Raw genomic sequence first — 24,859 nt, 5'->3', positions numbered from 1 at the left:
GGATATGGCTTCAGAATATTACTTATAACACTTGAAGAGGAAAGAAAAGTCCTTGACTTAGTTTAATAGCTAAGCTATTATTATTTTGACTTGTTCACTGTTCTCCTTTGCTTCTGTTTTCTCACTTATCTGATTAATTTCATTATTTTTTATTTTTTTATTTCTAGCTTTGTGTGTGTGTGTGCTGCACCCATGGCATACAGAAATTCTCAGGCTAGGGGTTGAATTGGAGCTACAGCTGTCACAGCCACAGCAAGGTGGGATCCGAGCCTCATCTGCAACCTATACCACAGCTCATGGCAATGATGGATCCTTAACCCACTGAGTAGGGCCAGGGATAAAACCCACATCCTCGTGGATACTAGTCAGGTTTGTAACCCACTGAACCACAACAGGAACTCCTAAATTTATTTATTTATTTATTTAATTTTTAATTTTTTATTTATTTATTTTTTTGTCTTTTGCCATTTGTTGGGCCACTCCCGTGGCATAAGGAGGTTCCCAGGCTAGGGGTCCAATTGGAGCTGTAGCCACCGGCCTACGCCAGAGCCACAGCAATGCGGGATCCGAGCCGCGTCTGCGACCTACACCACAGCTCACGGCAACGCCGGATCGTTAACCCACTGAGCAAGGGCAGGGACGGAACCCGGAACCTCATGGTTCCTAGTCGGATTCGTTAACCACTGAGCCACGACGGGAACTCCCTAAATTTATTTTTGACAAAAGCTCTTCTACAGACAAGAGACAGAGGACCTTGGGAGATCTGTCCTAGGAAAGCAGGGAGGGTCCTGCTCTGTTATAGTTTTAGTTTTTTTGGAACTTGCAGAGAGGACTTCCTGGGTGGAAATGAGGCTTTCAGTAGAAGACCACAGTCTGCACAGCTGACCTTGAATGGAGGGACTTAGGGAACAAAGAATTCAATGCATTCCCATCTTCCAGTCACTTACTGTTGTTTCCCTAATTGGAAGGATAAGAAGGCAACTCTTCGGGCACAGAGCACTGTACAGATGTGTGCAGAATCTGAGTAGAGAAGTAAATTAATATACCTAACACAGGTGTAATAGAGGAGCTGGTTCTCCACAATGACTTATGAGCAAAAGTGATACATATCTCTTCCTTGATAGAGCAATTAATTGTTGGTACAAGACCCTTCAGAGACCAGAGATGGTCTAGAATGTTGCTCCCCTGTCAGTTCAGGTTGTAAAGTAATGAAAAGCAGCACAGAGCTTCTAGTTAACACTTGATGGGCATTTGCTATGAATGAGAAATGAATCGTTGTCTGAAGCCACTAAAATCATGGGATTGTCTGTTATGAGGACATAACCTATATTACTAATACAGAAGTTGTTACCTATATTTGGCATATTATTATAACCAAATAGCCAAACCATCTGTTATTAGTTTAGGAAACATGTAGTGTAAAGTTAGGGAACTGGTATTTGAAACTTGCAGGATGATAATCCATATTATTTGGTGAAAAAATATGTAGAAAAACTGTAATCCACATTCACATGACAGGCAGCCAATGTGCCAAATGAAGTTGTAACTCTAGAGAAAGAAGTTGTGAAACAGAAAAGTGGAAGCATGTGTGGGGTTACTATTGATAGTTGACAGGAAATATGGAGGGGTGGGACGGAAAGGAAAGAGAGGAGACTAAAAAAGGATTAGCCAACTTGCAAGTGGGAATTAATGAGAATAGTTTAGACTTTAGACCCAGAGCCTTATTAGAAACAGCTGATTCTCAGTCAAAATTGGTGAAAAGTAAAACAGACAACTTTTGACAAATAAAAACCAATTCGTATTTATTCTCATGGCAAGTCTCAAATTTAAGGTAAGACTATTACCTCAATTATAAAATCTCTGAATAGACTAAAGAATCTCAAGGCAAAGTTCTAATAAGGCAATAGCATTTGGGAAGCCTATGCATTTGAACAAAACGGCTGAGAGAAAAGAGACTAAGTATATGACTCATCAACCAAAATCAGAAAGGATCAAATGCCTTTTAAGAAAGGCAGGGGGATAATGATAGAGGATGGGATGTGATAAAATAACAAAGACAGATAATACATCTAAAAAAGTGTGACTAGAAGAGAATTGCACATTGGAGCTGGCTTAAATAGATAAAAAGTCTACAAAGTTTTAAAGAGCATTGTATTGCCAAATAAACGATAAGTTTGACTGAAAATTCTGTAACTCTTGGGAGAGTGATTTTAGTTATTCTTTTGTCCTCCCACTGAATATTGGGTGTGAGATTTGCAGGTTTTTCCATTGGTCTTCAGATTGAGAGGATCTAGACATACACTCAGTGTAGAAATTAATGCATATAACCCTCTAGCAAAGAGGATAATAAACAACATCCTGAGACACTGGGCTTGAAGCTTGATGCCAAGGCTGGATGGGGTCTTGGATTTGATTCCTTGTAGAAGAAGATAAATAGCTCTTTTTTTAAAGTTGCACTGAAGTATAGTTGATTTACAAGGTTGTGTTCATTGCTGTACAGCAAAGTGATTCAGTCATACATATAATACAAGTGATATATGTTTGCTTTCACTTTCTGACTAAATTCACTTAGTATGATAGGTCCATCCATGTTACTACAAATGGCATTATTTCAATCCTTTTTTTTTTTTGGTCTTTTTGCCTTTTCTTGAGCCGCTCCCGTGCATATGGAGGTTCCCAGGCCAGGGGTCTAATCGGAGCTGTAGCCATCGGCCTACACCAGAGCCACAGCAATGTGAGATCCGAGCCTCGCCTTCGACCCACACCACAGCTCACGGCAACGCCAGATCCTCAACCCATTGAGCAAGGCCAGGGATCGAACCCGCAACCTCATGGTTCCTAGTCAGATTTGTTAACCACTGTGCCGCAATGGGAACTCCTATTTCATTCTTTTTTATGGATGAGTAAGACAGAGCTCTTTTTTGAAGGAGGGAAATTTATCCTGACTGATATAAAAATAGGTACTGATTCTTGTGGAGAAGTAAGATTGGAGTAGAATATCCTTTGTGGAAAAAAAGATTGCTTTTCATTACCAGATATTTAAGTTGAAGAAGGAATTTACAGATTATGACTCTTTACAGATTATGTAAATTTTTTTTCAGGTTATGACTCAATAGAATTTTAAGCTAAAATTGGCTGTTTCCTTTCCCTAGGTGAGTCAGGTGGAGGAGGTTATATAATTTTGTCAATAAAATTGACTCTATTAAATGCTTACAGATGAAAATGGCTATCTTTTGCTTCGATATTGTGAATAAATAGATCACTAGATGAAATGTAGTTGATGTGGATCTAGAATTTCATTTAAAGATATTTCAAGATACAGTACAATCGATGTGGCTATTTGGGTGGACATCAACCCTGCATGAATATGACTAGGACTGTTTGCTGATTTCTTTTTTAGGTTCTCTATTCAAGAGATGTTCTTCTACATAGAGAAATAAATAAAAGGATGTCTCAAGGTTAAAGCATTCATCCTCTTCAGCTGGAGTATTGATGAAGTAAATTTCTATCCATATACGTGCTCTCTGAAAGCTTTACTGTTGCTTCATCTCTATTCATGAGAACTTTAAGGGAAATATTCTGGAAAAAAAATTCCTTTCTTTATGTTGGCTTCTTTAAGCCTCAAGGACTTGTTGAAATGCAGGACAGAATGAATAGCATTTCAAATACATCATCTGCAGGTGGGGTGGGGAGGAAAAAGGGTATTATTCCACCATGTATTGACATAGGAGGAAATGAAGCTTGCAAAAAACATATCTGCTATGCAACAAAGACAGAAAAGAAAAAAGAGCATCTCCATTTTTCCCAACTTTACCATTGTAATTCTTCCATGAATGCTGTTATACTGAGATTCATGTAGAAATGGCATAATTGGCCAATATGTTCGAGGTTTAGGTGGCATAATTTTATAGAAATTATTGTGGTTAGTGCTGTGGAATAATTTAGTTGTTGCTTTTCTTCTTTCAGTGTGTTTTCTCTCATAACAGACTCTCTAAACTCTATTCAACCAGGGGAAATGAATATAACTAGCAGTTTAGAAATTAAATTTGTAGGCAATGGACATTGATTTACCTAAACACTCATTTCTTTTAATGTTTCCTGGGATATCAATTAAAGATAATAAAAGTTTTAGTGTTGTTTGATAGATACTTGAAGGTTTAGGAGAATAAATATGGTTAAATATTGCAAATAATTACTTGGGAACATTATTTGTGAAGGATTATTATTTTAAATTTCTAAAAGATAACGTAGCAAAAGCACTTTTTGTCTAAAAATCATGTCTCAACATTAGATACTTATGATTTCATAGTTTCACTAAATTAAACAATACTAATTAAAATGAAATAGATCTAAAAAGTTAAATATATCTATATATACTTAACTGGAAGATTATCTATAATATAATCTTAAGTAAAAATTTAAAAGCAAAGTTCAAATTGATATACTGTGATCCCATATTTGTAAAATTAATATATATACTTCTCTTTATAACTATATATGATACATGTTCTTATGTACAGGGATCAAATACAGGTTATTCAGGTGTTTGCACAAAGATCCTTAACCTTTTTTGTATTTTTCTCCCTAAGACTATTTTTATTCTGAAAGTATGTGTTACCTTTGTAATTTAAAAAAATAGTGATGACAATATAAACAACTACAAAACAGAGAGAATAAGTGGAAAGGTGAACTATGCCCTACTATTTGTGTTTGATAAGGTGTGCCTGCTTTTTTTTGTTCTCACTAGATATAATTAAAATCATTACCTATAGGAATTTCCTCTGTGGCACAGTGGGTTAAGAATATGACTGCAGTGGCATAGGTCTTAGCTGTGCCTCAGATTCAATCCCCGGCCCAGAAACTTCTATATGCCATGGGTGTGGCCATTAAAAAAAATTACCTATAATGTAGACTCCGGTAAAATTTTATAAATTACAGTTTTTAATTAATTTTTATTATTAAAAATAAATTTAGTAAATCTCCATGCATGATTTTTTTTTACATTTTAAATCATTTAATATTTGAAATAAGTTTAAACATGCTCAGTTATACAGAGAATATATTACCTTTGCCCCCTTAAGCTTTGCTGAATTTTTGAAATTTAGCTTACATTCTCTGTAAACCAGGAGCAATTTTCATTTTTGCCCTTTAGAAGAGCAATTTGTGTTATGGATATTTTGGAAAGTGGCTCAGCTCTTTAAATAATAATAATGGATTTTCCTCAGCAATTTTGCTTTTTGGAATTTAATCATGCTCTCAAGCACACTTAATTTGTGGATTAGAGCTTTTTGAACAACATAATCTCCAACACAATTAGAGTGTTGTAGAAATTATTTGCAAGGCAAAGAGCAAGGAGGTTAGCACAAATGTTCCAGGCAGTATCAGTGAAGCAGATGTGCAGGATATGTGACCAATAGCCAACAGACTGTTTACAAACTTGTTCGTCTTTGTATTCATTTATTTCAAAAATTCTTGTTGAATACCTGCTATGTTTCATGTACTGACTATGCCAAATCTTGGCTTTATATGAAAGAGTCAATGCAGCAGACATGTTCCTGCCTCATGGAACTTTCAAGAACAAATCAAATAGTGTAGAAGCTTTTTCACCGGACCCTTATTTAACTGACCCTCTTAATTCTGTGGTGCTCTCCATTGCTCTATAACGTCTACTGGCTGAGGCAGCAGCCATGCTGAACGCTGACAAGGAATAGGCTACTCACTAATATGCTCACTTCTTTTTGTTCTCACCCATTTAACTCTGTCCTTATTAACATCAGTTGAGTTTATTCTTAAACGTGATTATGCCAGTTGTACTCGTTGTTTTAATTATGTAATTCAATCAACAATAGCTTGAACAAAGAGCATATGAATGCAAATAGAAAACCATCTCTCTGATCTACTTTCTGCTACCCTCTCACCCAAGCCTCTCCCAACATATTTCCACAGTTCAGGGTTCAGACATTTTGTTTGTCCTTGATGTATTTATTTTACAAGCCATTGTCTCTGCCCAGGGCAACATCTCTGCTAATAGCAGTGTTTCTTTCATGGCTCCAGCTTCTGCTAGAGAAGCCATTGATTCTGACTTCTACTCTGTGTCCCTGGTCTCTAGGCTAAACCACATCCTCTAGCCCAGGAGTGACAATTCTTCCTGCTGTGGCTTATTTCTGGGTTAATGACCCTATAGGTCCTTACATCACCCATGTATCTAGTTTTCTGTATTAAAATCTGTTTATATACTTACAAGGGTTCCTGTTTTCCTATTTAGACCCTGACAAACACAGAGATTAACCACACATGCTAGTGAAGTAATGCTTGTTCTTTGACTTCATCCTTTGCTGACTACGATTTCTTTCTCCTTAGTGGGTTATAATCCACTAAATTGATAATCAGTGGCAACAGGTGTGGGGCAGTAAGTATATTGGTAGTCCAAAATGAGGATTACACTCAGTTTAGAGATTCCACATTAATAGGACTACAACCCAGGAGGAGAGTCATGGATCCTTAGGTTAGTGATCTCAGCAGTCAGTACTGATCTGCTGAATCATCAAGCAAATTTGTTCCTGGTACTGTGGAAACTGAAGAGAAGTGATGCTATGTTGATGGATGTTATCTAGGTGTCTTGCTTATTGTGAGATCTCGATAAGATACTTAATGTATTTTCTTTGTCTTTAATAGGTATTTCCAAAGGAAGTAGCTGTTCTTTTTAGACTTCGAAAGATGCTTTGGAAATGACTAGTGGGAGAAGAGAAGAAACAAATGTGATGGAGTCGTGTATATTGTGCAAGATTAGAACTGTACTAAAGATGAACATGCTTAATCTGCTGGGAGTAGGGAAAGGGATGCTAATAGCATGCAGTTGAGGACCTTTGACTTCAGGTATCACAAATACAATGGGCCCTTGAACACAGCCAAGACTAGGGGTGCCAAGCAAGTGGAACATCTGTGTGTACAGCTTCACAGTCAGTCCTCCTTATCCAAAGTTTCACGTATGCAGATTCAACCAACCATGGACCATAGTACTGTAGTATGTATGTATTTTTTAATTTTTATTTTCTATAGTAAATATTTATTGGAAAAAATAAAAACATTCTATAAGTGAATCCACACAGTTCAAACCCATGATGTTCAAGGGTCGACTTTCCTCTATCATGACCAACAAGAGAGGAAACAACTGGGCTGTATTTCTTTTTCCTTTTTTTTTTTTTTGTCTTTTTTTTTAGGGCCACACCCACCACATATGGAGGTTCCAGGCTAGGGGCCTAATCGGTGCTGTTGCTGCCTGCCTACGTCACAGCCACAGCAATGCCAGATCCGAGACATGTCTGCGACCTACACCACAGCTCATGGCAACACCAGATCCTTAACCCACTGAGCAAGGCCAGGGATCGAACCCGCAACCTCATAGTTCCTAGTCGGATTTGTTTCTACTGCACCACCACCACAGGAACTCCTTCTTTTTCCTTTTTTCTTTAGTATTTGATTGGTATTAACAATACCAGTCACGTGGCTCTGAATATCAGAGGCAAGTGGAGGTGCTAAAAACTACTGTAATGCTACTTTACCCAAATCTCTTTTATCATGTTCTCACCACTAAAAAATGATAAATAGATTTAATTTAACATTATGAAAAAGGAGCTTCAGCTTAAAATCTTTTCCATTTTGAAGTTATATTTGACCATTAAATGCACACAAATAGAAAGAAGAAAAATCATTCCCAGCACCATACTTAAACACAGCCTTTGTTAATAATTTAACAAAGTTTATCTATAAATAGCTCTAATCTTTTAAACATGTAACACAGAGGTCCTTGAGTTTGTATTCATAAATGAAATTGCAACTTTTTTTCTTTAAACTTTTCATTGAAATATATACAAGAAAAATGAAACTAAATGTCCAGATCAATGATTTTTCACAAATTGAACACCATCATCATCAACAACTATATCGGAGTTCCCGACATGGCTCAGTGGTTAACGAACCTGACTAGTATCCAAGAGGATGCCGGTACAATCCCTGACCTTGCTCGGTGGTTTAAGGATATGGTGTTGCCGTGAGCTATGGTATAGGTCACAGACATGGCTCAGATCCTGTGTTGCTGTGACTGTGGCAGAGGCTGGTGGCTGCAGCTCCAAATTGGACCCCTAGCCTGGGAACCTCCATATGCTCCAGGTGTGTCCCTAAAAAGACAAAAAACAAAAACAAAAACAACCTTATAAAAAAGCTGGACACTAAGAGAACCCCAGAAGTCCCTTTTATTTGTAGTACCTGCACCACCTTTCCCTGAAAGGAGAAACACTATTGAGATTTTTTATAGCCTAGATTGTTTTTATCTATTATACCGTATGTCCCTGGAATCACACAGTATGTATTTTTTTGTTTGATTGCTTTCACTCAGCATTGTTTGTCTTGTTAATTAATATTTTTGCAAATAATTGTAGATTGTTCAGTCTCATTGCTGCATTCAGTTGTGTGAACAAACGATAATTATCTATTCTATTGTTCATGTGGATTTGGATATTTGCATATTTGGGCTATTTCACATAATGCTTTTATGAAAATTTTGGTACAAATCTTTTAGTGAATATATGCACACATTTGGATACTGCCAAATATTTTCCCGAAGTAGTATACCAATTTACAACTTTATCAGCAGCATATGAGAGTTTTGGATTTAACATCTTGTCAATATTTGTTTCTTCTGTTTTGTTTCCTTTTAGCCATTCCAGTGGCTGTGTATTGGTATCGCATTGTGGTGACTTCTTTGATGACTAACAGAGGAAAACCTACCACTTTTTCATAATTTATATTGTCCATTTGAATATCGTTTTGTGTATAATCAAAACTTTTGCACATTTTTCTGTTATCTTTTCTTTATTATTGATTCATAATGCTCCTTATATATTTTAGAAATTATTTTTTAGATTGATATCTAATCCTATTGTGAAGTTTGCCTTTTTATTCTCCTAATGATGTTGTTTGATGGACATACATTTTAGTTTTAATATAGTCCAATTTGTCAATATTTTAATAGTGACTTTGTGTCCCATCTTTGTCTACTTCAAGGTCAGAAAGGTGTCCAGCTTACTTTTACACTAAATACTTTAGATATTTTCTTTTTACTTATATATTTAAAATCCATCTTGAATTGAGTTTTGTGTATGGTGGGATATTTTGTGTCCTGTGTGACGCAGGACTCAGCAAACTCTGTGTGAAAATCCAGCTGTCCTTTTGAAAAGTAAAAGCATTAGTGGACTAAGCTGCTGTCTACTTTGCCTGAACTTTGTTCCAAGGGTGTAATTAGCATTAGTTATCTGCCTTCTCTCTCATCCATTCTGTGTCTCCCTCCTTTACCAGCACTTCATTTGTATAGGTTACCTTCATCATTTAGAGTTCTGGGTCTGCTTATCTTGCTTTGGTCAGGTCACAGGTAACACAATGGTCCCTTCCTTTCCTACTATCAATGGACATCAGAACATCAAGAGGAGCCCAGCATGCCTTAGAGTTCCAGTTAAGGTCCTCCCTACTACTGCTTTTTTTTTTTTTTTGGCAGACTTTCAGCTCTTATTTGAAAATTGGAGCTAATTACTCCCACTAGTTCAGTAGCTCCTTTCTTTGCTTGACAAGCTAACATGACCAAGTGGTAGTCATAGCTTTAAGTTAGCAGAGCACTTACTTATTCATAATGGGATCATCAGCCACTTTTTCCACCTCCCACCTACTTCCGGTGTTTCAGAACATCTATTCTCACAAAGGCTAAAGCTGCAAGAATAGAAAGCACAAATTTTCCAACTGAATTCCTGAGAGTGATGGTGAAAAAGAAACCTGCATATTTTAGATATTGGCTATACAGTACCATAAAGAGACCATTGTCATAACACACATACCACATTCTGGAGGGCAGCTCTGTTAACTTGTAGGATATTGTCCTTATACCATAGCTAAACCTCTAAGAGTCTATTACAATGTTCTATTGGGCTGCTATGTAATAGTTATGAGGTGGGCAGAATCAGTGGGTCCTCTGATCAGTACCCATGATTGCCCTTCTTTAGCTATAAAATGGGATCCTAAGTATGATACATTCATATTATTTGGGCATCACATGGTGATCCATCAGACACATCAGGCCCTCTGGAAAACCCTGGGACAGTGGTACTAGCAGAAATAAACCCATATCTAGGATCTCTCTCTCTTCATCCTTTTGGCTCCATTACTAGTTTCCATCTCAAGATATGGTGTATCCAAGAAGAGAGGTGGATGACTTTCACTGAAGGAGACACTTTGTACTTGGTTGCTCATTGTCTCTTCACCAGTAGGTGGTAACTGGTAGGCACTGATGTGAGGCAGAAAAATCTGCACATTTTTACCCACTCTTATGTCTTCATTAACACACATTTTCCCCAGTTATTCATGTCTCTGATCTTCCAACCTTGTTCTTTTGACCCCTTACCAATGAAGACCATCAGTAGGGGGTAAATTTTTATGTAAAGAACCAGATAGTAGATAGGCTTTGCAGGCTGTAATGGTTTCTCCTGCAACTACTTAAATTCTACTACTGTTGCCCAAGAACAGTTAGAGGCAAATGAGTGTGGCCATGTTCCAATAAAACTTTATGTATAAAAATAGATATCAGACTGGATTTGCCTCATAGGCTATAGTTTGCAAATCCCAGAACTCCACCATTTGGTACTGCCCAAGAATCCACATATGTTCCTACCTCAGGGTCCCTTTCTCTTCATGTAAAAAAGAGAACCTAGTACACTGCTCAAAACTCTTGTGTACTTGGAGGATTGCCTCTTGCTAGGGATAATCTTTGAGTGGGAATATAGCATGCATTACATTTTCGGCTTACACCTACACATATGTCTGCCCCATCTGTGAATTATACCCAAAATTGCAGTGCCACATCTGTTGGCTGTAGAAAAATACCCTGAAAGACCATATAGATGAAGCTGATGGAAAAAGTATCAAATGCAAGATATTGGTGACTATGGGGTCTAAGCCACAGATTTGTATAATTTATTTGAGCCATTTGGACCATGTTGGGCCTTATTAAAAATATACCATTACAATGATGTTAGTTGCTACTTTGCTCACCTGGCATTATACTTGGGTAGACCTAACAATATGATCTATTAAGAGGAAGCTCTGGTCATATACTCTCTTGATTCCCATGGTCTGTTAGTTAGTCTTTATTTGATTCTAGTTACACTATTGGATTTGATTTTCACATGACAAGTAATTTTCTGCTCTTGCTCCAAAAACCTAGAGTCTTAGCTTTGACTCTTTTGTTGAGACTTCTCGGACATGTCACCAGTTGTTTTTATCTACCATGGATATTTTCAGTAGTGTTGAACCTGAAGGTAATCTTGCCCATGAATCAGGGCTACTTGTACCATATCCTGGATTTGCAACAGCATCCTTTCTTGCTCTGGATCCCATTCAAACTTGGCATTCCTCAGAGTCACCTAATAAATAGGACTGGGCAATGTGTCAAAATAGTTTGTATTATCTCATGAATTCAAGGATGCCAATTAGAAACTGTTCCTCCTTGCTAGTGGCAGATAGTACAGTATGTAAGGTGTAACATATTTAATCTTAGAAAGAAATTCCTAGATATTCCTGACCACTAGACTTCTAAAAGTGGCTCTGGATTCCTTATAGGATTTATATCTCACTCCCTGCACCTGATATATCACCAGTATATCAGAGTGTTTGCCACTTCTTCATCACCAGGTGTAACTAGCACAACATCATGAATATAGAAGAAGAACATGATATTTTATGAATTTCAAGACGAAGATCCCTTCAGACGATATTATAATAGAAAGCACAGGTTTTCTTTTCTTTTTTTTTTTTTCTTTTTCATTTTCTTTTTTTGGCTACACCTGTGGCATATGGCAGGCAATTCCTGGGCTAAGGGTCACATTGGAGCCACAGTAACACCAGATCCAAGCCACATCTGTAAAACCATATCCTTAATCCACTGAGAGAGGCCAGGGATTGAACCCACATCCTCATGAACACTATATTGGGCTCTTAACCCACTGAGCCGTAACGGGAGCTCCTTTTATTTTAATAATAGAAATTGAAAAGAACACAAATGTGAGATTAACTGTCATATGTTGAGTATAAAAGACTGTTGATCTATTAAAGTAAAGATTATACATCAGTAGTGCCAGTAGGGGCTACCTTCAGTCCAAGTTTTCTTTTAACATTTTTCCCACCCAGTTGTTATTATATAATGATGTCATGTGTTTTTATAAAATTATTTTTTAATGTAACCACATTAGTAAACTTTTTTTTTTTTTTATAAACCTACTGGAGACTTGGAGAACAGATTTACGGTTGCCAGGGTGAGGGGGATGGAGTGGGATGGGCTGGGAATCTGGGGTTAGTAGATGCAAACTATTACATTTGGATAAGCAATGAGATCCTGCAGTATAGCACTGGGAACTATATCTAGTCACTTATGATAGAGCATGATGGAGGATAATGTGAGAAAAAGAATGTATATATGTATGTGTGACTGGGTCACTTTGCTGTACAGCAGAAAATTAACAGAATACTACAAACCAGCTATAATGGAAAAAATAAAAATCATTTTAAAAAATAAACCTATTGGATATTTAGTTAAGTCATTTGTAATTTTCATTATTCCATTTTATCTTTCTCATCTTTTGCAGATAATAATACCTTGTCTCTCCCTTTCATGTGTGTGTATGGGGGGGCGTCCTTTGTCATGTCTGTGTTTGTATGCAGTTTTATGTCTTATTGTTTTTGCAAAGTGAGCAAAACATTGGTGAATAATGGTAATAATAGGTGCTCTTGTATCATTCTACATTTTAAAGGAGGTAGTGTTTCACCAGTAAGTGCAATATTGGCTTTTGATTTGAAATAGATGCTTTATTTTATATTGATATAAAATAATTATATGGATAATTTTGAGGAAGTTTAATAGAAAATATTGAATTTGAGAATCTAATTCACTTTACAGAGATTATTTTTATTTCTTAATTTTCTTATAGCAAAGGTGTATTATAGGAAAAGATTTCACAATATTTAATCAATTTCCCCTTTTGAGGTAAATTATGTATGCAAATGATATATTATTCTTTCAAAACTGCTATTAAACTATGTTCATTAATATTATATTTAGAAATTTGTTAAATATACTTGAACTTTTTGGGTTTTGGCACAGCTTTTTATTTGACTTAAAATGTTCTCAAAACATTTATATAGCATGTATATAATCTATATTTCGAAAGTTTAAAAAAATTTGTAATAAAACTCTTGGGATTTAGAATGTTGAGAATTTATCAAGGGTATATCTTACATACATTACTAATTCCAATACATTAAATGCTCTTTTCAAGAAAATTACACTTTTAAGCCTTAAAATACATTTGTATGTCTTAGAATTTTTAAAAAATTCTTGAAACTTGTTGAAGATAGAAAAAAATCAGAGAATGTAATAGTCAGTATAATTGTTTTGTTGTTGTTTGTTTGTACTTTAATTTCTTCCTTGATAATATTTTCCAGAGAGCTTTTAGTTTTGCTGCTTTCTCAAAGAACCATCTCTTCAATTTATTAATTTGATTAATTTTCCTTGCATTCCTGTGTTCCTTTATTTTTTTATGATTTTCATATGATGTTTGAGTTATTCCTTTTATAAACGCTAGATTTTATTGCTTCTCTCTGTTCAAGTACTGAACATACTTGGAGTAGTGTCCTTTGTCTTCATATCCTATGTGTTTTTTCAAAGGAGGAGAAAGGAAAGCAGAAGAGAAAATCTTCCATCTTTCCACCTGCTAATAAGCAAGATGTTGTCTCTTGTCTAGGATATATGTTTTGGGCTTTCCTCTTTTGGAAATGTCACAGGATATTTCAGTTCCATTTCATCTGTTTAGGTAGCTTGGAGAGCAATGACTGACACCCACTGGGCAGCATGCTTTCCCCCCCAGAGAGATATTTGTGGTTTTTTGGCATGCTCACCAGCTGTGGTCTAAAAGGGCCAATGGGCTGAATGACTGAGGTTGGTGTTCAGGAGCTCTTCAAATGGCTACTTGAAGCAAAAAGGCTGTGCTCTAGTGATGTTAAATATAGGACATATGGGTTTCTATACATTGTATGTGTTAATCTAGCCAAGGGAACTATGTATGAATACATGGCCCTCATCCTGCCTGGTGCCAAGAAAGAATGAGTTAGAGGGAAAAACCCATAGGGCTAAGTTAGAAATATATGCTCATCCCTCTGCTATGCTCTCCATGATTACTTTTGTGGAAAATAGCCAAGGAAATACAAAAGTCGTAACAAATATTTCCCAATCTGAACTCTTCTACCTTCCTCTTAAGTTCTGACCATTGGAGAGAAAAATGTTTATTAGTTTTGTAGAAATTAAATACTTCCTTTTGCAGAAGGCAAGTGACAGGAGGCATAAGATGTAAACTTTTTTTTTTTTTTTGTCTTATTTTGTGATGTCTTGGGCCACTCCCAAGGCGTATGGAGGTTCCCAGGCTAGGGGTTGAATTGGAGCTGTAGCCACCGGCCTACGCCCACAGCCTCAGCAACGCAGGATCTGAGTCACGTCTGCAATCTACACCACAGCTCATGGCAACGCCGAATCGTTAACCCACTGAGCAAGGCCAGGGATCGAAACTGCAACCTCATGGTTCCTAGTCGGATTTGTTAACCACTGCGCCACGACAGGAAATCCTTTTTTTTTTTTTTTTTTTTGTATATAGCATTCAACAGAACTAGGGGAGACCCTATGAATAACTCAACTCTCAATTCCTTAAAACTGGATTCTATGACCTCTTAGCAATTTACAAATTACTTTTCATGATGAGGAAATGAATAATAATTAAGTGATAAACCTGAGAGTCAGAACTAGGCTTTACTTTAACGCTATCACTCATCAGCTTAGAAAATTTATCTAAGCTTCCATTTTTCTGAGTAATAAAATGAAGAAGATAACTGTTATTGTGATGATAACATGAGATTTTATATAAACTTTGTTAAATCATGCATTCAACATTATTTGTATCTTTTAATTAATTAAAGTGTTTGGCCACACCCACTGCATGTGGAAATTCCAGATCCGGAACCCAAATAGTTGCAGAAATAATGCCATGTAGTTATGCTGTAAGCCACAGGGGAAGTCCAACATTTATTTGTTAATAAGTATCAAGAGTTTAGCTCACTGCTGGAGATACCCCAAATCATACTTGCATTAAATTCACAATCTAGCACAGTCTTTGCATAAATTAAGCCCATATTAGTCAAGACTCCTTCAGTTGCAAGTGATAGGCATTCACCTTTAACCAAGTGATGTAAAAATTGGGGAAATTATTAAATCACCATGAAGAGAGAAGCAAGAGTATCTAGTTTATGACCCCAGAAGCTCAAGTTGCCTTTCCAACAGAGGAGGGGCTGTACTCAAATTCAGCTTCTCACTAGGTGCAATTCTGTTTTCCCAAATCCAAATTTCCTACAAAGTTCCTAGATGCTAGCAGCTGGCCTTCCCAGACCCTAGAAAGCTTGCACGTGGGCTCTGAGCACCAGATACCTGAGGCTGTCGTATTTATTCTCTAGACAAAACAATTCCCATGCTTGCAGGTCAGCATTCCTCTCCCAGGGTAGAGATCTTCAGTGTTTAGCAAAACCACAGCCTTTATACACATTTCCAGGTGATAAGAGAACAAGGGATCATGTGCCTCCTCTTGTAAAATATGTGCAAGTTTTTCCTAGTGAAATATCCTCTCCTAAGTCACTTGAAGTTGTACTAGTATGCTTTGTCCAGTTATCACATCACTAGAACCCAGCCACAGAAAGGGCAGGGGTTCATTCAGTCTCTTGTGAGGTACAAGGACTTTATCTTTTCTCACTGCTATATTATTTTCTTATTATCACTTCACTCTGTCTCTTGGTTTCATCTTCTAAGGTTCTTGTGGCCTACCTGAGCCTGAAATCATGGCTGTAAGCAGCACAGATCTTATATTGCTAGAGCTTTATACCAAAGCATGAAGGGAGAATTCTTTCCGATGATTCTCCTTATAATGAAAAAATGTGAAAAGGTACTCAAGCTAAAGCTATGTTCTGCACCCATACCTGGATAAGCTACTCTGTTAAAGGAGCAATCACTGGAGACACTCAGGGTCATGTGCTATCAATTGTACCTTAATATTCATTCAACAAATACAAGTGCCTACCATGAGCCAGGGACTGCTCTAGGACTTGGAGATATAAATGCGAATAATTAATGTTTGTTGTCCTCAAGTAACCCACTGTCTAGCTAGGAAAGACATGGTGCAATTTCTTGAATATTAACACTTTACCAGGCATGAAGGTTAGCATGCATTATCACCAAACTTCAAAAAATTTGGTGGAGGAGTTCTTACCATGACTCAGTGGTAATGAACCTGACTAGGATCCATGAGGATGTGGGTTCAATCCCTGTTCTCGCTCAGTGGTTCAAGGATCTGGCATTGCCATGAGCTGCGGTGAAGGTTACAGACGTGGCTCAGATCTGGCATTGCTGTGGCTGTGGCGTAGGCTGGCAGCTACAGCTCTGATTTAACCCCTAGCCTGGGAACTTCCAAATGCCATAGGTGCAGCCCTAAAAAGACGACAACAACAACAGAAATTGGTGGAATAGTTTTATTGTCACATTTTGATAGACAATAAGGAATAAAGGAACAGTTTATTCCAATAAAGGAATAAACTGAATCTTCAAGTGAATCCATCATTAGAAGCTACTCATTAAATGCAGTACTATGTGCTAGGTATGGTTCTTAGTTGTAGGGCTCAGAGGTGAGCAGAGTGATTAAATAACTTACTTTTGTTGTTATGTTTAGCTCATGTTTCACATAAAGCCCCTTCTCACATTCTGGGTTTTGCATCATTCAGAATTGACTTTTTTTTTTTTTTTTTTTTTTTTTTTTTTGCTTTTTAGGGCCACACCCAAGGGATATGGAGGTTCTCAAGCTAGGGGTCGAATCAGAGCTTCAGCTGCCAGCCTACACCACAGCCACAGCAATGCAAGATCTGAGCCATGTCTGTGACCTATACCACAGCTCACAGGAACGCCAGATCCTTAACCCATTGAGTGAGGCCAGGGATTGAACCCATAACCTCATGGTTCCTAGTAGGATTCATTTCTGTTGTGTGATGACGGGAACTCCAGAAATGACATAATAAACCGTTCTATCCCACATTAAAATGCAGTCTCTGTGGAAATATTAAAGTAGCAGAGCCAGAGCCATGATTTGAACCCCCACTTGTTTGGTTCCACCACACTGTGGGTTTTTGATCACAATCTGCCTTATGGAAGGGGTCTGAGAAGAGTCATTCATAGGATGTCCATGACTGATAACTTGCTGATAACATCTTTTTGGAATGTACCTTTAAGTCAATGGAAAGAATCACGAAAAGAGTTATTTCAACTGAAGAACGGGCTAAGTTTTTTCTTTTTTTTCATGATTAATATCTGTTCAAAGCAGTCACTCTTATTACAATATATGATCTCTTTTGTTTTAACTAATTCAAGGTCAGTTTGAGGCTGAGCTAAGAATTCAGTTCCCTGGGATCCCACCTCCATATCACGGCCACCCCCACAGCTTTGTACACAGGGCCATTTGGTCTTGCTCCTAGGTGTTTAAATAGGTAACTGCTGCAAGAGATCTAAGTGAAACAGTAGGGAGGTTTCCGTCCTCCTTTATCCAGGAAAAAGAAGTAGCAAGATGAAAGACTTAATTAGAAGATTACAAAGAGATTTTTTTTTTTTTTTGCCATTTCTTGGGCCGCTCCTGCGGCATATGGAGGTTCCCAGGCTAGGGGTCAAATCGAAGCTGCAGTCACCAGCCAACATCGCCACAGCAATGCTGAATCCCAGCCGCGTCTGCAACCTACACCACAGCTCACGGCAACGCCAGATCCTTAACCCACTGAGCAAGGCCAGGGATTGAACCCGCAACCTCATGGTTCCTAGTCGGATTCGTTAACCACTGCACCATGACGGGAACTCCCTACAAAGAGATTTTTTTTAAAAGCAGGTTTTACCAGAGGATAGGACACTGGGATAAGAATAAAGAAGCCGTACAGCTATGGCCCCGGCAAAGAAACATCCATTAATCTCAGGTTCAACAAAAAGATACCTTTTTAGAGGATGTGATTAGAAGCAGTGGGAACATGTTGTATGTATTTGTCTAATTGTCTGGTAACAACTTCAAGGACCCAAGCTGTCTAAAGCACTTTTGGGAACAAAGGGGGTGTATAAACAAATGAATTAAATATGGCACAAAGATGAAATGAGAGCTCATTGGCAGGTTTAGTGAAAACATTTAGGTACCTTTTTCTTCCCATGTTCTCTTAAACGTAAAAACAGCACAGAATTGCACATGTTAATATGTCATGCTGTGTACTCTTGTATTGACACTGAGTCTTCTGATACCTTCTGAAAACAAAAATCCCAGAACTCTGCTGTTCCCATGGCAACTGCATTTTAAGAAGGCGAAGTTTCCAGTTTGATAGAGCTGAAAGGCTATTAACATCAGGTCTCAATGATAGAAAACCTGAGTGTCAGGAGGAGTTAATACAAGCCAGGAAGCGTAGCTTGAGCCCGCCCAGCATTCCTTTTACTGCTGGAACAAGGTTGAAAAAAAGCCAATGATATAAATTATTAAAATGGTAATTATTATTCTGTAATCCAATATCGTGTCATATTAACACTGAAAATCTGTAGACTGAAATTCTAATCTAATACCAACCTTGAGGAAACATTAGAATCAGAACCAAAATCCTCTGCCAAAGGAATTTCATTGCATCAGACCTCATAGTGGTTTTATAAAAAGCATAATATATGTGATTAATGCCACCTTCTCCATTGTGCTTCAAGACCCACAAAAACTTTTGATTAAAGCTTGAATATGGAAAGAAAAGCGACCAAAATATTCTCTAAAAGAGAAATTATTTACTGTTATAAGAAAAAAAATTCCAGTTGAGCACAGTGTGTTAGTTGGCTAGGACTTCTAGAACAAAGCACCACTAACTGGGTGGCTTAAAAAACAGAAATCTGTTGTATCAGAGTTTGGGAAGTTCAAGAACAAGGTGTTAGCAGGGTTGGTTTCTCCTGACGGCTGAAATGGAGAATCTGTTTCAAGTCTCTCCTATAGTTTCCAGTGGTGCCCTGCTGGCAATCTTTGATGTTCCCTGGCTTATAGACATATCACCCTAGTCTCTACCTTATGTTCACTTGGCATTCTGTGTGTGTGTTTATGTGTGTGTGTGCCCAAATTTCTCCCTTTTACAAGGACACAAGTCATTTGGGATCAGGGGCCCATGCTACTCCATTAAAACCTCCTCTTAATGAATTACAGATACAATGACATTATTTTCAAAGAAGGTCACATTCTAAAGTGCTGGAGGCTCAAACTTCAACATATACATCTGTCGAGCAAATAATGTGTGTTGCCTATCACCTAGAGTAGAAATCCAAACACTTCTGCCCCCTGCATCTTGGTATCAGAGTGACCAAGGAAAATACAACACAATCAAACACTGGCTAGAACAAAGCTTTGCTCATCACAGAGAAGAGGCAGAGCAAGATCAGCTTCAGTAGTGGGTATCAAACCCCTGGGGGGCCAGTAGGTCCCTCCCAGCAGCTGGCATAGAGAAACCATGTGCTGTTACCAAAGGGCCCCATCACATCCCTGCAGGGGACAGAAGCATTACTGTGGTTGGCCAGGTGCCACATGACACCCATACCTGAGCAGCTAAAAGAAGTACACAACTGAGTCTGAAAGAGGGAAAGACCGTTCTCCACAAGGTGCTTAACTCTGCACAGGCTGTGTGTGCTCTTGTTCTCTTGGTAAGGATGGGTCTGGCCCATGGCCCATTCTATGTGGCTGAGAAGGGAGGGTGGGATCTAAAGATTGCACATGAGGAATTCTTGCTGTGGCTCAACAGGTTAAGAAGCCAACATAGTCTCCATGAGAATGTGGGTTTGATCTCTGGCCTCGCTCATTGGGTTAAGGATCCAATGTAGGTCACAAATGCATCTCAGATCTGGTGTTGCTACGGCTGTGGCATAGGCCTGCAGCTGCAGCTGCAGCTTCAAATCAACTCCTAGGCCAGGAACTTCCATATGCCATAGGTGCAGCTGTAAAATAAACAAATGAACAAACAAAAAACCTGCACCTGAGACTGTCTTTCCTAACAGAGTTCATCACAGAGCACACAAACTATATTTTACCCCAGAGCTATGTACAACTCATGTATTATCTCATTTAACCCTCATAATTAAAACTGTGTTCAGAAATTTAAGTGACATAAATTCTCCTAAAACTTTGCTGTGCTAATGAGTCAGCTGAATATCTTGTTCCAATGAAGAGCCCATTCAGCAGGAGTAGGTTTGTGTCCGGGAGAGTCTGTATTTCCAAATATTCCAAGATCAATCTCATGACTATTTTTTACTACACTTCCAGCAGCAAAGACCAAAGCAGCGGCAATTAAGGACCCTAATTCTGAAACTCATACCATTTCTACTAGAACATTCCAAGTCTTAAGAGAAAAAGAAAGAAGAGAGAAAACAGGAAAAATGGGAAAGGAAGAAGAAGAGATGAAAATGAATAGGGATAGGACATGGGACTTTTGTAAGCATGCTTCTGTCTAGAGTAATTTAAAAAATGTAATTAAATCCATCATTCAAAAAAAAATAGGAATGTCTACATCTTGTTTCAAACTATTTTACATTCTACTTCTACTACACTGTTTAATCTTTGTAATATTTGGGTGATCTGTAGTATGGGGAACTACACGGTACTCAGGAATGTGACTAGATTCTAGAATGTGGTAACCCAGACATTATCTTTTCTATAATTTGCAACAGAAGTCAGCAAACATCTTAAAGAGCCATATAATAAATATTTTTGGGTTTCCAGGCTTAAAGGCCCAATCAAGTCTCTTACGCAGGTACTTCTGTAACTATTTAAAATATAACTGTTTAAAAATGTAAACTCTTCTTGGCTCACAGACTGTTTAGGGAACAAAAAGGACAAAAACACAAGCTGGTTGTTTACAGACCCCTGGTTTGTAATATATCAGTTCATCATGCAAAACCTAATGGAACTTTCTGAGCTAAACTGGCCTATTACAATGGTCAGCACCACATTATAAGGGAATATATAATGGCCCCCAAACTGAACTTCACATCAGAGTTAATACAGTGCCTTACCTATAGTGACTATTAAATAAATGTTAGTTAATACATTTTCTTATCATTATATCAAAAAACTCAGCTTGGATACTGAATTGAAATAGGTATAACTTTAAGATATATATTTTTCAGATATCCAGTAAAAAGAAAAAGCAAAGATGCCACATAGACAGAATGAAAGGCTTTCTTCATAACTAAACTGCCCAAACTGGTTCATAATAATTCTCTGCAGCCCTGTCTCTATAAGACATTATTATGGATTACACATTTGTGTGGCTGCAAAATTCATATGTTGATGCCTTGATACCCAAAGGGATGGTATTAGGATGTGGGACCTTTGGGGAGTAATTAGAATAAAATCTTGGAGTTCCCGTTGTAGCTCAGTGACTAACGAACCTGACTAGGACCCATGAGGACACGGGTTTGATCCCTGGCCTTGCTCAGTGGGTTAAGGATCTGGCGTTGCCCTGAGTTGTGGTGTAGGCCGAAGATGTGGCTTGGATCTGGTGTTGCTGTGGCTGTGGCGTAGTGCAGCAGCTATAGCTCCGATTCAACCCCTAGCCTGGGAACCTCCATATGCTGTGGATGCAGCCCTAAAAAAGACAAAAGACAATAATAATAATAATATTGATGGGATTAGTACACTTACAAAAGAGTTCTCTCCCTCTCTCTCTCTTTCTCTGCTCTTTGCCATGTGAGGATACAAGGAGAAGACAGCGGTTGCAAATAGAAAGGACATCCTAACCAGACACTGTACATCTCATACACTGGCACCTTGATCTTGGACTTCCAGCCTCCAGAACTTTGAGGAAATAGATGTTTTTTTGTTTAAGCCACCTGTCTACGGTGATTTGTTATAGTGGCCTGAGCTGACTCAGACCATCTCTCACTGCTTCTCATCAAATCACTGCCATCCACAGCCATGGTGTAGCAAAGCCAGTGTGTGGTATTTAAAATGTATAGGTCGGAAAATGTTTTCCTGTAGGTGAATAACTACTAAGAGAACTGAGAAGAGTTGAAGGTCACATTTCAAAAGCACTCCAAAGCCCCAGAAAACAGCTGCTAGCTCCCCCTTTGATAACTCTGTGCATGAAGGAAACATAAAAACCTGGAGTAGTAGAGATTTCAGTATCTATTCCTCTTTGGAATATTTGCTGCATAAAGGGTATGTATGCACCCTTTATGTATGTACACAGTCAGTCAGCCTTGCAGATACAGGTGAATAGCTGGATCCAGTAACAGGCATCTGTTTTTCCATGCTGCCTGGTGCCAGCCCAGACACAGCACACTCCTCCCACCCACCACTGCAGCTGGACTCTTTCTCATGGCTCCATGGGAGACTGTCCTTAGAGAAGGAGGTAAAGAAGCAGCATTATTCCAGAGCTTTATACACAAGGGACTATCAGTGTATCTTTCTTTATGATGAAAAAGATCATCAACAGCATCTATACTTCATGGCAATGCTTCCCAAAGTGGGTGTGAAGGAACACACTCCCATTACTTTTCTTTTAATGTTTCTGAAACTTATTTGGCTGCAATTTTTTTCCATCAAGAGTTATCAAGATCCTACAAAAATTCCATAAGAAACAATGCATAATCGAAAAGCATAGCTCACAATTTCCAAGATTTTCCTGTGTTTCTTTAGATAATCAGATAGCATGGCCTTATAAAGCTGAATGGCTGCAGGATTTTACTTAGGGCAGTTGAAAATCTAAGGACAAGAACTTAGATGCTTTCCTGATAAAATCAGGAGCAAGGAAAGGATGCACTTGTCTTGTCTTGTCTTGTCTTGTCTTGTCTTATCTTTTTTTAGTGCTGCACCCATGGAAAATGAAGGTTCCCAGGCTAGGGGTCGAATTAGAGCTGTAGCTGCTGGCCTACACCACAGCCACAGCAATTCGGGATCCAAGCAGCCTCTGCAACCTATATGACAGCTCATGTCAATGATGGATCCTTAACCCACTGAGCGAGGCCGGGGATTGAACCGTGTCTTCGTGTATGCTAGTTGGAATCGCTTCTGGGATGGGAGCTCCCCAGAAGGTTCACTCTCAATCATCCTGTTCAATATAGTACTGGAAGCCATAGCTAATGGAATTTTTTTCCTCACATACCAGGATTAAATAAATTGGAATTCGATATTAAAAACATAATACCATTTATGACAGCAGCAAAAAAAGAGAAATGCTTAGGTGTAAATCTAACAAAATATGTATAACATCTATATGTGGAAAATTACAAAACTTATAAAAGAAATCAAGATTTAAATAAATTGGGATATATTCCATGCGCATGAATAAGAAGACTCAATATTATCAAGACATTAGTTCTTTTCAAGTTGATCTATATATTCAACGTAATCCCATCCAAAATCCCAGGTTATTTTTCTGATATTGACAAATTGATTCTATGTGAAAAGGCAAAAGACCCAAAGTAACCAATGTAATATTGAAAGAGAAGAACAAAGTCAGGATACCGACACTATCTGATTTCAGGACTAACTGCAAAGCAATATAATCAAGACAATGTGGTATTGGTACAAGAATAGACATCTAGATCAATGGAACAGAATAGAGAGCTCAGGAACAGATACAAATATAGTCAAGCTAGCTTTAACCAAGGAGCAAAAGCAATCTCATGGAAAGGAAAGATAGTCTTTTAAACAAATGATCCTGAAACAATTGGACACACACATGCAAAAATAAATAAATGTAGATATAGACCTCATACCTTTAACAAAAATTAACTCAAAATGGATCATGCACCCAAATGTATAATGAAAAGCTATAAGACTCTTAGAAGATAACATAGGCAAAAAAATAGGTGACCTTGCTTTGGCAGTGACTTTTTACATTCAACACCAAAACATGACCCATGAAAGAAAAAACTAGGAATCTGAACTATATTAAAATTAAAAATCCCTGCTCTGCAAAAGGCACTGTTAAGAGAATGAAAAACAAGTCATAGATGTGGAGAAAATATTTGCAAAACAGGTATTTAGTGAAGGACTGGTATCCAAATACACAAAGAACTCTTAAATTTCAACAATAAGAAAATAACCCAATTAAAAACGGAAAAATGATATGAGCCAACATCTCACCAGAGATATGCAGATGGCAATTAAGCATATGAAAAGGTGCTCAACATCTTATATTCTTAGGGAATTGCAAATTAAAACAAAGAAGATATGTATATCTATTAGAATGGACAAAAATCTAAAATACCAACACCAAATGCTGGTGAGAATGTGGAGCAACAGGAACTTCATTCATTGCTAGGGAGAATGCAAAGGCAGTTTGGTGGTTTCTTACAAAACTGAACTTACTCTTACCATATGATACATCAATCACATGGTTTAGTATTTACCCAAAGGATGTGAAGCTTTGTGGCCACACAAAATCTGCACATGATGTTTATAGCAACTTTATTTGTCATTACCAAAACATGGGAGCAACCAAGATATCTTTTGCTAGATGATTGGATAAACAAATTGTGGTACATCCAGACCACAGGATGTTACTCAGAACTAAAAAGAAATAAGCTATAGAGCTACGAAAAAGCATGAAAGAGACTTAAATTCATTTTACTACATGAAAGAAGCCAATATGAAAAAGCTATGTACTCTACGATTTCAATTATATGTCATTCTGG

The 24,859-nt window shown here is 37.8% G+C and overlaps 1 long non-coding RNA gene across 1 annotated transcript in view; it reads left to right on the top strand.

The window, feature by feature from the left end:
* The window catches only part of LOC106510042, a 186,691-nt gene extending 174,114 nt beyond the window's left edge, over window positions 1-12,577 (top strand). Inside the window, exons 5-7 of the long non-coding RNA XR_002343242.1 lie at window positions 3,401-3,497; window positions 6,676-7,028; window positions 8,718-12,577. This is a non-coding gene — a long non-coding RNA (uncharacterized LOC106510042). The remainder of the gene's footprint in view (window positions 1-3,400; window positions 3,498-6,675; window positions 7,029-8,717) is intronic.

Source organism: Sus scrofa, chromosome 4 (assembly GCF_000003025.6).
Source record: "Sus scrofa isolate TJ Tabasco breed Duroc chromosome 4, Sscrofa11.1, whole genome shotgun sequence".
NCBI classification, from domain to species: Eukaryota; Metazoa; Chordata; class Mammalia; order Artiodactyla; family Suidae; genus Sus; species Sus scrofa.
The sequence above is the reverse complement of the archived record's forward strand: the minus strand, read 5'-3'. Positions and strand labels throughout refer to the sequence as shown.